This window comes from Nannobrachium achirus, assembly GCF_963921795.1.
Source record: "Nannobrachium achirus genome assembly, chromosome: 7".
Classification (NCBI taxonomy): Eukaryota; Metazoa; Chordata; class Actinopteri; order Myctophiformes; family Myctophidae; genus Nannobrachium; species Nannobrachium achirus.
The window spans coordinates 13,922,420-13,936,179 of NC_137816.1; the positions used below are offsets into that span (position 1 = coordinate 13,922,420).

The following is a 13,760-nucleotide window of genomic DNA, read 5'->3' on the forward strand; positions in this document are numbered from 1 at the left end:
GAAAACCCTCATTACCCAAACATCCTAAAGTGGTTTTCTCTTCCATCGCACAGGCAGACCACACAGCCCAGCAACACAGGCCAACACACACACTGTGTGTGTGTGTGTGTGTGTGTGTGTGTGTGTGTGTGTGTGTGTGTGTGTGTGTGTGTGTGTGTGTGTGTGTGTGTGTAACACTCACATTTTCATACCACCTAAGGACAATGTTCTGAGTCGCTAGTCAAATCTAGGCCTGACCCAGTCAAACATGTTCCATTCTCTGCAGCAGAGGGAGGCTATGTAAACGCATGCAAAGGCCCCTCTCTTTACAGTCTGTGCTATTCAAAGCTATCATGGCAGGCTGTTGATAAGGAAATGCAAAGTGGGTCACCTTTAACTCCAGGCTCCCTGTGTAAACAGCGCTAGGGAGGCTGCATGGGTCTCTCTCCTCTCTAATCACTCTCTAAACACAGCCAGGTGCTGTTACAACAGACAAACTGTCACCGACACTCTGCTCCGCACGGCACAGCTGCTGTCTAGCCCACAGGACCCCACGGTGCGGCAGGCTGCCGCGGCATGTGTAGCCGTAAAACGACACCGCAAAGTTTGATAACATCGTGTATCAGACTGCGTGTTGGCCTAGAGGTTCGACAACCTTTGCGCTACCGGAAACGTCTTCCTAGTAGGTTCAAAGACGCTTAAACCCTTGTTAACCATATGAACCCTAGTGTCTGGGGGCGAACATTCAGCGAGAATAGCAGATCTGTTGTGTGTCGTGAGCTGGTAGATCGGCTATTTGCAATGAATACATTTGGTGTAGAGGGGAATTAAAAGTAGTATTAGACCGGTCAACCAAATATACAGTATAGGGTTTAAATGGTTAACTCAGGCCTCAGATATTGCTAAAGTGTACACCAGGTCAAGTTCAGCAAGGCACACATGCACAATGATAATGTGCAGGGCTTGGCTCTATTGCAGGACTGAGTATTAGTTTGACATATCTATAGCCCCAATCGGTAGCAACTATGCTATCACAACACAAACCGGCAGGGCTTTGTTAACTCCCTGTTGTTCATACAGCCATGCTGTTCACCTTATCAGCAGTAGCTAAATACACAGCCCGTTTCTTATGGCTGCAGATAACCTCACACACAACAGAGTGTGACACACAACAGTGTGTGTGTGTGTGTGTGTGTGTGTGTGTGTGTGTGTGTGTGTGTGTACAGTCTGTACACAAGTCCACATGTCACCCTACTTGGCAGTTAAACAACAGTTCACTTTTACCCACAAGGTAACACGTTTGTGGGTGGTTATGTGATTTCTGTGTGTGTGTGTGTGTGTGTGTGTGTGTGTGTGTGTGTGTGTGAGTGTGTGAGTGTGTGAGTGTGTGTGTGTGTGTGTGTGTGTGTGTGTGTGTGTGTGTGTGTACAGCCTGGCCTGGAAAGTGACAACTGTTGCAGAGTTTAAAAGACTAAAACGAAGGTGTTATGGGCATTTGATGATGAGTCAGAATCATTGTGTGTGTGTGTGTGTGTGTGTGTGTGTGTGTGTGTGTGTGTGTGTGTGTGTGTGTGTGTGTGTGTGTGTGTGTGACTGTGTGTATGTATATATACTTGTGTATGTGTGTGTGTTCATGTACATACAGGCCTGTGTATGAGGTCACGATTTAAGCAGCTGGTGTAGGCGCCTGCAGTTAACAAGGAGAGCACCCGTTGGCGCACGGGAGTGCGTGGGAAGTGGTGATTCAACATGGTCCACCTGCCCCACACACGCACGCACACAATATCGCACCCCAGAGACTACCAAATGGTCACCAGCATCACCACCAGTGCGACTACCATCTTATTTTGGCAATGTCAGTCTATTACATACAAGAAGATCACCAGAAAAGAGGAAAAGAACAGCCTATATACAACATGCTCCAAAAAACTTCCTCATTCACCACATGCCAACCTTCACCTTACTGTCCAGTGAGTGCAGTGGTTCTCAAAGTGGATTCCAGGGACACTGTGGGTTCCTTTATGGGGGTCTAAATTGACCCATACCAAGCATGTAACTCTGACAGTGTACACATGGAACCAAATGGACCCGTTTTGGTGCAGTTGGTTCCATTTGTACACTGTCAGAGTTAAGGGGAGACCTTGAAATGTAAAAGTTTTGATAAACACTTGTCTAGTGTCTACCATCTAGTGAACCAGGAGGATGCAGCCAGTCACACACAGTTTGCTAACCAACAGTGTAACAAGTTCATTCATACATTTTTTACCAGTAAACATGATGTAACAGTAGCATGCATAACAAGGAACAATGACTACAAGCCAAACACTCATTTATCTGTCTGTCACACACACACACCCGCGCGCACGCACACACACGCACACACAGACACGCGCGCGCGTTAAGACGCACAGAAGACGACACACGCGTGCACACACACACACACACACACAAACGAGGGAGAGGGCACGCACGGCGTCGAGCCTCCGAAAAAAAAGAAACACACGACACACACACACACACACACACACACACCAATTCGTTTCCTCGAGGTCGTAATAACTTCCTCAACAAAACCCTCGCTCGCTGCTTGTGTGTCGCTCGTTTACCAACAAACCAACCAGCGAACGAACGGGGAAGAAAAATACAAGCATAAAACCCCAATGAATAAACAACGTTAAAAGCACTCACCGTAAAGAGTAAAAAAAAACTACTAATAGTCGGCGAAGTGACGAGTTATTTGTCCGTTTATAGTTCGCTGTGAGAAACGTTTAAAATCCACATCGCCTCCTCCTCTCTCTCTCTGCTCTCCTCGCTCCGTCGAGAATACACAGAGAGACGCAGGAAGCTCCGAGGAGCAGTCAGAGCACTGAGCCTGTTACCCTACCGGCCCGAAGCACTGCTGTCTGCCTGGGAGAGCCACGAGGAGGTGGGGCTTCCTCTGACACACACACACACACACACACACACACACACACACACACACACACACACACACACACACACACACACACACACACACACACACACACACAAGCACGTTTGTATTGCCATACTTGTGGGGACTTTCAACATTTTAGGACAAGTGCTGGTTCTCAAATTTTGAAATGTAAAGGTCTCCCATTAACTTTGACAGTGTACAAATGGAACCAAATGGACCCTAACGACGGGTCCATTTGGTTCCATTTGTACACTGTCAACTCAAAGTTACAGACTTGTAAGGGTAAATTGTAGGGCACGACGTCCCCCCATAAGATCCCCAACAGCTATATACCCTGTATATATATACATAGCTCTGTTTACACAATGCTGTACCTCCTCCAACTGTAGGCTACATTATGTTCCCCATTTTCAGCTGTTTTTATTTTATTTGTGACACTTGCTTTGGCAATGTAATGCCAATAAAGCTCCTTTGAATTGAATTGAATTGAATTGAGTCACTGAAATCCACTTTGAGAACCACTGTTTTAGGACAGGGGGTTTCAACCTTTTTCATATCAAGGACCATTATTTATTTGCCATTTGAGCCACAGACCACCATTTGATGATATTTACCCTCTCAGACCCGAAACTTGGGATATTTTGTTGTTGTTGGATAAGATTTCGTCGACCATTCCTTATACATGCCTAATAATAATAATTGACCACCTGGAACCCCCTCAAGGATCACTGGTGGTCCCTGGACCACTGGCTTAAAACCACTGTTTTAGGACGTTCATTTTATGAATGCCATTTTTACCACTTTTTGCTATTAAAATAAATAAAACCCTAATCCTAAAATAGCCGATCTATAGGCTCAACACAAGCCTATAGAATATAGATGAATCAAGCCTATAAGTAAACAATAATACACAAATAAACCCTTGTTTTTTCTCACAATGTTCTTTTCTCAAATTCTCCAATACTTGCGGGGACATTTGACCCTCACCAGTGTAGTAGGGTAGTATACACACACACACACACACACACACACACACACACACACACACACACACACACACACACACACACACACACACACACACACACACACACACACACACACACACACACACACACACAGGGACAAGCACCTGCTCCCCGTCACGCCTTCACAGGGCTGTCCCTGCATTGTCCCCCACTGCCATGCAGAAGAATAGCCTGCCCATGCTTCACATTCCTCCTTGGACAGAAAGGAAGCTCAAGTGTTGGAACGGGGTTCGAATCCCGGGGAGGACATGGAAGTTATATGGGTTGAACTTGCAGCTTTGATTTCATATTTAATTTAACGTGGAGATCTGGAGAATTACAAATGGCGTGTGTGGCCTATGTCACAATCAAAGACAATATACATTTTTTAAACGCTGACACTTTTTATATTCAGTCTTTTCCAGTGAAAGATGTTAACAGCGTACAAATAATGTTCTTCCTAGGGTTAACTTTGTAAGCTCTATGCTCCCTTTGCCACCACCGCCGCAATACTGGAATAAGCTTCACTCTTCGATATCTAAATTTGTGTGGAAAGGGAAACGCCCTCGTCTTAAACTTTCTCTATTACAACGTGCTAGAGATGATGGCGGCCTTTCATTGCCCAACTTTAAATTTTATTATTGGGCCTTCACGCTCCGCCCCCTTTTAAATTGGTTTAACCCAGCAAATAAGGTTTCTTGGAGAGAGCTTGAGGAGAGTTTAGTGCAGCCTGTTGAATTGAGAGATCTTATCTATTCAAACATAACTACACATCAATGCAAAGTTCGCTTTGGACCTATCATTTCTCATTTAGTGGCAGTATGGAGGGCAGCTGAAAAGATGTGTAAGATTGATTGTAAATGGAACTTATTTTCCCCAGTGTTCAATAATCAAAGACTTTTAATCGAGGATCGCCCCATTCGCTTTCCAAGGTGGAGGGCTAAGGGGATTCGTACATTAGGGGACTTATTTGATAGAAATGGTTTACGACCTTTTCGAGATTTGTGTGACATCTTCAATCTGCCTGGAAATACCCTTTTTTTCTACTTCCAACTGAGAACGTCCATGAGGACCTACGGGGTCCCATGGCAAGCTCCCCTTAGATTGCACCCCTTCCATGAGTTTATTTGTGATGGTAACAGAACAAGAGGTTTGGTTTCCACCCTCTATGGTTTTTTATTAGACTGTAGTTATGGGCCCCTATCTGTTGATACTGTTTGGAGGAATGATGTACCAAATTTGGACCCTGACTTTTGTTGGGACACAGTATGGTCTAACATTAGGCTATCTTCTAGAAATCCAGACCATCAACAAATTCATTTAAATTTTGTTCATCGGACTTATTTAACTCCCCGCAGACTATGTGCTATGAGGATTTTGAATAATCCCAACTGCACTCTCTGCGCCTCAAATAGTATTGGTACCTTCCTTCACATGGTTTGGGAATGCCCAAATGTGTCGTCATTCTGGAATATGGTTGCCTCCAAACTTTCAACTATTTTTAGTATTAATATCATATCTTCTCCTTCTTTATTTTTATTAAATGACGTCTCACAGTTGCAACTAAACAATATACGCAAGCGCATCTTCTTTGCTGGATTAACGGCGGCGAAGAAGATGGTAGCTACGCGGTGGAAACCTCCTCATACGTTAACGTTTCGCCAGTGGGCCTTGACCTTTCTAGATATAGTATATTTAGAGCAGTCGATAGCAAGGTTACACGGAGCAAAAGAAGAAAACATTAATATGTGGTCGGACATTGCAGATAAGCTTAAGGCTATGATTCAAGAAATCACTATATAGTGGTAACAGCCTAGCACAGGCATGCACTATTGTACATTCCGTGTTGGTCCGGGGAAAGGGGGTGGGTGGGTTTTCTTTTCCTTTTCTTGTTTTGCTATTGTTTGTGTTGTTTGTCTGTTAATTGCATTTTTCTTTTGATTAATGTTTTACTTTTTCTTGTTCTATTCATATGTATGTCTCTAATTTCATGTTATGGAAAATAAAAATAATTGATAACAAAAAAAAACAGCGTACAAATAAGCCTAATAATGTATTTTTTGTAAATAATAGGGGAGAAAATAATGTAATTAATTTATTTGTTATACACACAAATAAATACAAACTTTTCCTATTTTCCTTTATTGCACAATGAGACATTTTTGGGGGAAATAACTAAATTGTACAACCTATAGCATGCACAGAACCTAAGTAAGGTAATTGCCGCAAACGTCCACAAGGGGACAGCCACCCACCAAAAGCACACATCCTCAGCGGGTTGAACCTCTCTCCTCCACTGGCTTATCAATGGTTTTACTGTGGATTAGACCTAGAAGCCAGCAGCTGTACAGAGACAGTCAAAATCAAAGAGAGACTTGTAAGGACTGTAAAGACAAGGCGCTTTTACAGAGCCAGGGATGAGGAAAGGGATTACACAGGTGATGGATCTGGAGGAAATGGGACAAGAGATTCTTCATGTTGGGGAGGTAATTAATGACTGCTCGGTATAAAGCACTGGGTCAAACACAGGTCTAATTGGATAATATTCTATCCTGCTCATCTGTAACAGCAGCAGACTGTGGTACAGTAGAGCAGTGGCTCTCAACCTGTGGGTCGGGACTCGGGACCCCCAGGGGGGTCCCCAAATTATTTTGGGGGGGTCCCCAGATGATTAGCTCAATGTGAAACATTGTTTTCTCACTCAACAGTAAACAAACCTCAAGTTTAAATGTATAGAGGGTACCTCTATACATTGTCTAAAGTGACAATTTAAGGACTTTTTAAAATGACAAATTAAACATTGGCCAAATTGTCAAACATTAGAGGGAGAAATTGTGAAAATAGCCGATCGCAAGGCATTGTAAGCATGTAGATCGGCTATTTTCACAATAGAACCGTGTTATACAAAATGTAATGCCTCAGCTCTTAGTGCTCATCAGGGTTGGGGGCCGGGGGGTCCCCAGTTAAAATATGTCCAAGTGTCCAGTTTGTTCCATCTGACTATCTATCTATCCCTCACATCTACTTGACAGGAGAGAGCGCGAGAGAAGTCCAGAGAGAGAGAGAGAGAGAAAGAGAGAGAGAGAGGAATAAAGAGATATAGGGGATAGGGTCCCCTGAACGCTACTGCAACACTGTTGTACGACAGTGTATAAATTACGCTTAATGATGCAGCACCGGGACCTCAGGCCCTCATCTGCCTGCTGTCTGCATGCATGCATGCTGCCCCCAGATGCACGCACGCACGCACACACACACCCACACAAATGCACATGGAAACGCACATACACATATGCAAAAACACACACACACACACACACACACACACACACACACACACACACACACACACACACACACACACACACACACACACACACACACACACATGCAGAATCTCCCGATATGCACTGTACAGATAAACATGCTCAAAAATGTATGACCGGGTACAAAATCAACTGCTTCTCAGATATTCTGCTCTCACGCCACACACGTTTTAATAAGCCACAGCTAAACAGAAGCTAAATTGTAGCTCCTCCTCGCACCCAAAGAGAACAATTTACATAGAAACTTAAAGTCTTAGCGTAGCTTTGAAAACGTCCCCCACGAAAAAAAGAGACCCACAGAATGGTTAAAAATGCATGTTTTTCATCCACGTTTTGGGGCGTATATATACTGTATATGCACTACTTTGAAAAGCACACATTTGCATTGGTAGCGGCAGAACGAGCCTTCAACTAATTACTATTCCTCATGCACAAGCCGCAGGTGCACTTGAAGTACAGGAGCCCACAGGGTATTCCTCTTGTACTCATCTTGTCCCCCCCACCCTCTCTCACCCTTCATACTTAGCTCTTCCAACACCCACATCCCATCATTCTCCGTATTTCCACATCTTGCTCTTACATCGATTTTGACTTTTCACCCAACTCCCTTCTTCTCGCTCCTCTAGCTCCTTATCTCATTGGCCTGCCCTTGCCTACAGTACATAGCACTTTCTCTCAACCTCTCTTTCCCTTTCTCTCTCTCTCTCTCTCTCGCTCTCTCTGTGTAGCAGACCTAGCCTTGGGCATCGTTAGCTTAATTTAATAAAGGGTGTTAAGCTTTTGAGAGGCTCTTGAAGGATCTGACTGCTCTAAAATTCATTAAAATCTCTCAGCCACAAGAGACAAGTCCTCATCAGGCCTAAAATCCTAAAGAGTTAGATTTGGAGGGAGAGAGCGAGAGAGAGAGAGAGAGAGACCTAATATTCTATTGCTAGTAGGACTATATCCCTTTGCTCAGTAAAGGGATATAGTCCTACTAGTTTACTGCATTTACATTTATTTCACACTTGTTTTGGCATTGTATATGGTTCCCATGCCAATGAAGCCTCTTTGTATTGAATTTAGAGCGCTCTCTCTCTCTCTCTCTCTCTCTCTCTCTCTCTCTAACTCTTATTTGCCACTACTCATACAGGTAAAGGCAGCTAAATGTGTGTAAGGTCCACAGAATACTGTGTAACATCAACATAACAATAAAAACTAAGGAAAGATTAGAGGAAGCCTCTTGGAGGACTTCATTACTTTGGGTGACACCCTAGTCTCGCACAATATTCAAATGCTTCTGTCATCCAGTTTGGAGCTCGGATGCTCTGAAAACGATAAGCGATAAGGAGGATGTGACGTCTCCTTCTCACTTCCGTTTCGTCTTCACAGTCATAGACATTTATCCGAAGATAAATCAAAATCAACGAAGCATCTACAGTAAGTCTGATTACTCTTATGTCTATAAAAACTTTGCAGTTTCATCTTTTACAACTCATCACAACGTATGAACATATTCAGTTGCCTTCTCCCACAATGAGAAGACAGTGTCACTATTTTTTTTCTTTTTTTCAAAAGTATACATTTCAACTCTCCTCAATAGGCTATCTCAAACAACTTCTAGTACCATTCTCTACCAACTGTTGAGGCACTCCCAACCACAGATATAAAAAGCTAGATACCTCATCCGCCAATGCAGTTCATTGGCACAACTGGTACTGTGGAACTGTGGAACTGTGGAAACTGCAGTGGGAAAGAGGGAGTCCTGCATCTGATTGGCCTACCGAGCATCCCATTCTGTGACGCACAAGGAAGCGTCCTTCAGAATTCCAGAAGCTTGCCAGTCCTCTTTTACCAACGCGCCAGAGCCGGAGGAGGCGTCTACCTTTTTATGTCTATGCTCCCAACAGATTTATTTTGCTGTTCCTATCTTGCTCTAAATCATTAGTGTTCATTTATGTTTAAAGCCCTGTCTATTTACCAGTAAATATTTGATCCATATCATCTTTTAATCTAAAGTATTTTTATTATACGATTTCTTGTACATTTCCATGACTATACACTTTTATAAACAATGAATAATTCATTAACTATATAATAATAACCTGTATCTGATCATAATAACTAAATATACTTTTAAATCAACTGTGCTTATGCTGACATCGACACTGACAATGATATTTGACTCTGAACAGATTATCATTTTTTATGCTCGCTTATGTGTTTTGCTTTGGTCTGTTTGATTATTCTTTTGATAAATGTTTGGTATTGTGTGCCACAGGACAGATGCTGGTTATTCCTAATAAAGAGTTTTTTTTTTAACTTGTTTATTGGATTTTCGATTGAAGCATAAAAATAAACAATGGTACAATAAAATGAGTAGCAGCTTCTTTTACATCCATCAAATACACAATTATAATAAATGGAATGCATTATCACCCAAAATAAAACAAAGAACAAATGACAAAATACAATAAGGATGAAAAGATAAATAAACGAATAAAGTACTATAACAAACAAGCAAATAAAAACAGACAGATAGACAGAACAACCAAAACAAAACATCAGTCAAACAGTACATATCTACAGTATATCTATGATATACACATAATCTGCATGATGAGGACAGCACCCTGCCACAGGCACAGACAGCCCATTATATCAAAACTCCACCAGACCTCACGTATCCTCATATATCCTCGATCAGAGATGCCAATAAAGAATTTCAAGCAGACATTTTTAATGTAAAGCTTTTTAAGATATATTTTCCTGAACGGAAATGATGAACTGAAATCCGAGACAGCTTCATGTCTCGGATTTCGGGAGCTATAGTTCCAGACTGTATAGAATTCGGAGATTGTGGAATAGTTGTCTGTGGCTACGCGAGACTAGTGATACCCTGAATTTCCTTAACTGCCTAAGGCGGTTGATTGATTGAAGAATTTATTAGAAGGTTGCATAGGAAAAAGTACAGTTTCATGAGTACAAATCACTGGTACAGGCACCGTGCAAAGTACAAATCACTGGCGCATCGTGCAGGCACTACCTCGCCTTCTTTGCCACAGACTCTTATTTGCATTCTCCGTGTATGCATGTGCACGCTGTTGAAGGTGGTAAATGTGGGGGGTGTCTCGGTTAAATCGCCTGGCACTGTGAAAGCATGTGTGCTTTCCTCCCCCTCTGTGTATGAAAAGAATGGCTCCTTCACCTCCTATTTGAACTCCTCCCTCCCCTCGAAGGCACACAGCAAGCCCCCCCACCACCACCACCACCACCACCCCCGCCCTTGCTCCGCTGCCATTATGTGGCAGCTCTTTTAGCCCGCACCACTGGTGGCACGGTCAGAGAGGAGGAGTAGAAAGGAGTTGAGACCCCCTTCCCCTGTTGGACCGGCTTGCCTGGGGCCCTTCTCTACCAAGACACCATGTACCACCCCCTTCCACACAACACCCATCCAACCAGCGCCGCCAGCAACAACAAACAAAATGCATAGACCCAACAGTCACAGTGTGTGTGTGTATGTGCGTGTGTGTGTGTGTGTGTTGGAGCTACAGGGTAAAGATGTTATACCTCGAGGTGTGTGTTCTAACCAAAGTTCTCCAGGGGCAGACACTAAATTAAAGCTGAGTGGATATAGAAGCGATTAATATGCAGATCAGATGCAAAATGGAAGACACAGGAGGGGCTAGGTAATGTGATGTGTGAGTGTGCGCGCGCGCGTGTGCGTGTGTGTGTGTGTGTATTTACAGGACAAGCCACACACTAAGAGATGATAAGAGATAATAAGTGGAGGGGAGAGAGTGTCATTAACCTCTGTGTCTCACCTGCCGCCATCACCCTGCTAATGCACATCTGTTGGAGGTGCACTCACACACTGTACAGTGTGCTGCACTCATGCACGCCCCCACACGCTTACAGTATACGTGCACATTGCACTTTGGGATCTGTAGCGCTAGCATATGTTTAACAATCCTCCACCTCACCCCAATACATACAGTATATCGTCGTTGTCGGGTGGAAACCTTGTATGTCCAAAACCGTCTGTTTTGCATTTATCATTTTAAAAATGATTTAAACTAGTGAAAACAGCCGATCTACAAGCACACAACGCCTCGCACCGCGAGGCGTTGTGTGCTTGTAGATCTGCTGTTTTCACTACTTTTGTGCGATGGCCTTGTATGATGAAGCAGGGCTTTACCTTGCGAAAGAAAGTCAAACATTTGAAACTTGGAGATACGAGGTTTCCACCCGACAACGACGATATTTAATATACAAGAATAATGCCATTTGTATTTTATTTAATTATTAATATTGAACATTCATTATCTTAAAGTCCGATTTACAGTTGCACGCTGGTGTTATTGTTCTATTGATATTTTATTTAAAGATCTTTTTGATATATATATATATATATATATATACATGAACGACCACAGGTAAATATGCCATAGCATAGGCTAATAATTACAGGTGGACCACTAGTGGTCCATGGACCGCTGGTTGAGAAACAGTGCCCTAAACCCTATCTCACACCCTCTGACTGAACCATACACCTGACCAATCACCAGCCGGAAGCGGCAGAGCGAAGGTAGGTGGGCGTGTGTATCCCCCTGCCTATGAGGGTAGCGTTTGAGGAGATTAGATGAGGGCTGTGCTGTGCAGTAATCTCTATCATATGGACAGTACATGACTCTAAATATGCTGCTTATTGAGCCCCTCCCTCACCCACATGCGCGCGTGTGCGTGTGGACACACACACACACACACACACACACACACACACACACACACACACACACACACACACACACACACACACACACACACACACACACACACACACACACACACACATTCCTAGTACTACAAAGCTTTGCAGTTGAAAAGGCGCAAAGGTCACAGTTGAGACAAGAGGGGAAGGGCAGGAGCTGGAAATTACCACAGAGCTAAAGAAGCAGTTAACGTATTATAAAGCATAAAACAGATGTGTGTGTGTTTGTTTGTGTGCGTGCCTATGTGCATGTATGTGTGCACACAGCAGCACCAGCAGCACAGTGCGCCGTGTGGCCTATTAACAGATGTAGTGGTAATAGGTGAGGGAAGCCGGATATGTGTGAACCACTGACCTGCCCATTAGCTCTCTCCACTCTGCTAAGCCCTCTCATCGATCACAGCCACATATCATTGATCTGGAAAACCAGCCACGAGCAGCACACTACTGAGACATCCCCTCAATATGACCACATGTGTAGGCCTATATACTGTAATGTATGTGTGTGAGCTTGTGTGTGTGTGTGTGTGTGTGTGTGTGTGTGTGTGTGTGTGTGTGTGTGTGTGTGTGTGTGTGTGTGTGTGTGTGTGTAGGTGGGGAAACGTTTGAAAGCGTGCCTTTACAATTGTACAGTCATCTCCACAGCCCGTGTATCTTTGCATACAAACAACGCTCAACATGTTTTTCACCTGCAGAAGTACAAAATCGTTGTGGTTAAGTGGTTAAGGGCCCTAATTTAGGGAATCAGGACCGGCGTGCAGCCATAAAGTGTGGTCAATAGCGTGGCGCAAAGGGCCTAGCAACGGCCATTCGGTATTGCAAGAAGCAGCACGCAGTATCCACAGTGGAGTGGTGTGATAGTTAAGAAGCTGAATTATAATTGTGAGTGGGCGTGTTGCAGGTGGATTCGATAACTGGCCAATCAAATGATCACTTTTCATTAGCTTTAAAAGCAGTGCGCTAAGCACAATGGCGTACTGATAATTTCCACCGCGGAAGAAAAACCTCAGAGATGTCATTTCTCCCCGGAGCAAACTGATCATGTTAGAGGAAATAGTAAATGCAGTTAATACATCTGGCACCGGTCCTATGAGATGCATTTAAGAAACCGTTCAATGATGTCCGGCAACAAGCCAAAGAGGAGCTGGCAGTATGTGTAGTCAATGAAGTTAACCACTCAATAAAATATTAAGGAGAAACCTATATGGAGATATACTTTCCATATTCTCTGTGTCATAACCCACATTATATTTTTGTGGAAGAATATAGCACAAAACACAAGTGTCTGCCTCAGAATATGCCTATATGTTAATTTGGTTACAAATGTAACAAAATGGACCCGTTGCATTCTCTGAGTTACAAATGAATGAATTAAAGCCCCTTGCACATAGTTTTAAGATTTTCTGAAGAAGAAATTAACATACACTTCTCTTATGACCTCATGCAGAACTACACTGTCTGAAATGAATATCCAACAAGTGGCTGTGACAGTCCGTAATTCCTTTTTTACCCATTTCCGATTCCTGCATTTCTCCTGGTGCATTAAAAAAGGATTAACCAATAACACATTTTATTAACACTTCAACTGGGTTGACACCAAAATTGCAGTGGGCTGATGATTTGCAAATGGCACAAATACAATAGTGTGCCTCTCCTCCCACATTGGTGAGCAGAGAGTCACCAAACTACCAAACACACGAAGGTGAGGAAAAACTCACCACTGTGCCTCATGAAATTGTTAAGCGGCCCGTGCACTGCAC

General features: G+C 43.4%; 1 protein-coding gene across 1 annotated transcript in view; it reads right to left on the reverse strand.

Annotated features, from left to right (window-relative positions):
* Window positions 1-2,764, reverse strand: part of gse1b (Gse1 coiled-coil protein b) — a 67,512-nt gene extending 64,748 nt beyond the window's left edge. Inside the window, exon 1 of the mRNA XM_080729942.1 lies at window positions 2,668-2,764. The gene's annotated coding sequence lies outside the window, so the exon portion shown is untranslated. The remainder of the gene's footprint in view (window positions 1-2,667) is intronic.
* Window positions 2,765-13,760: the final 10,996 nt, after the last annotated feature.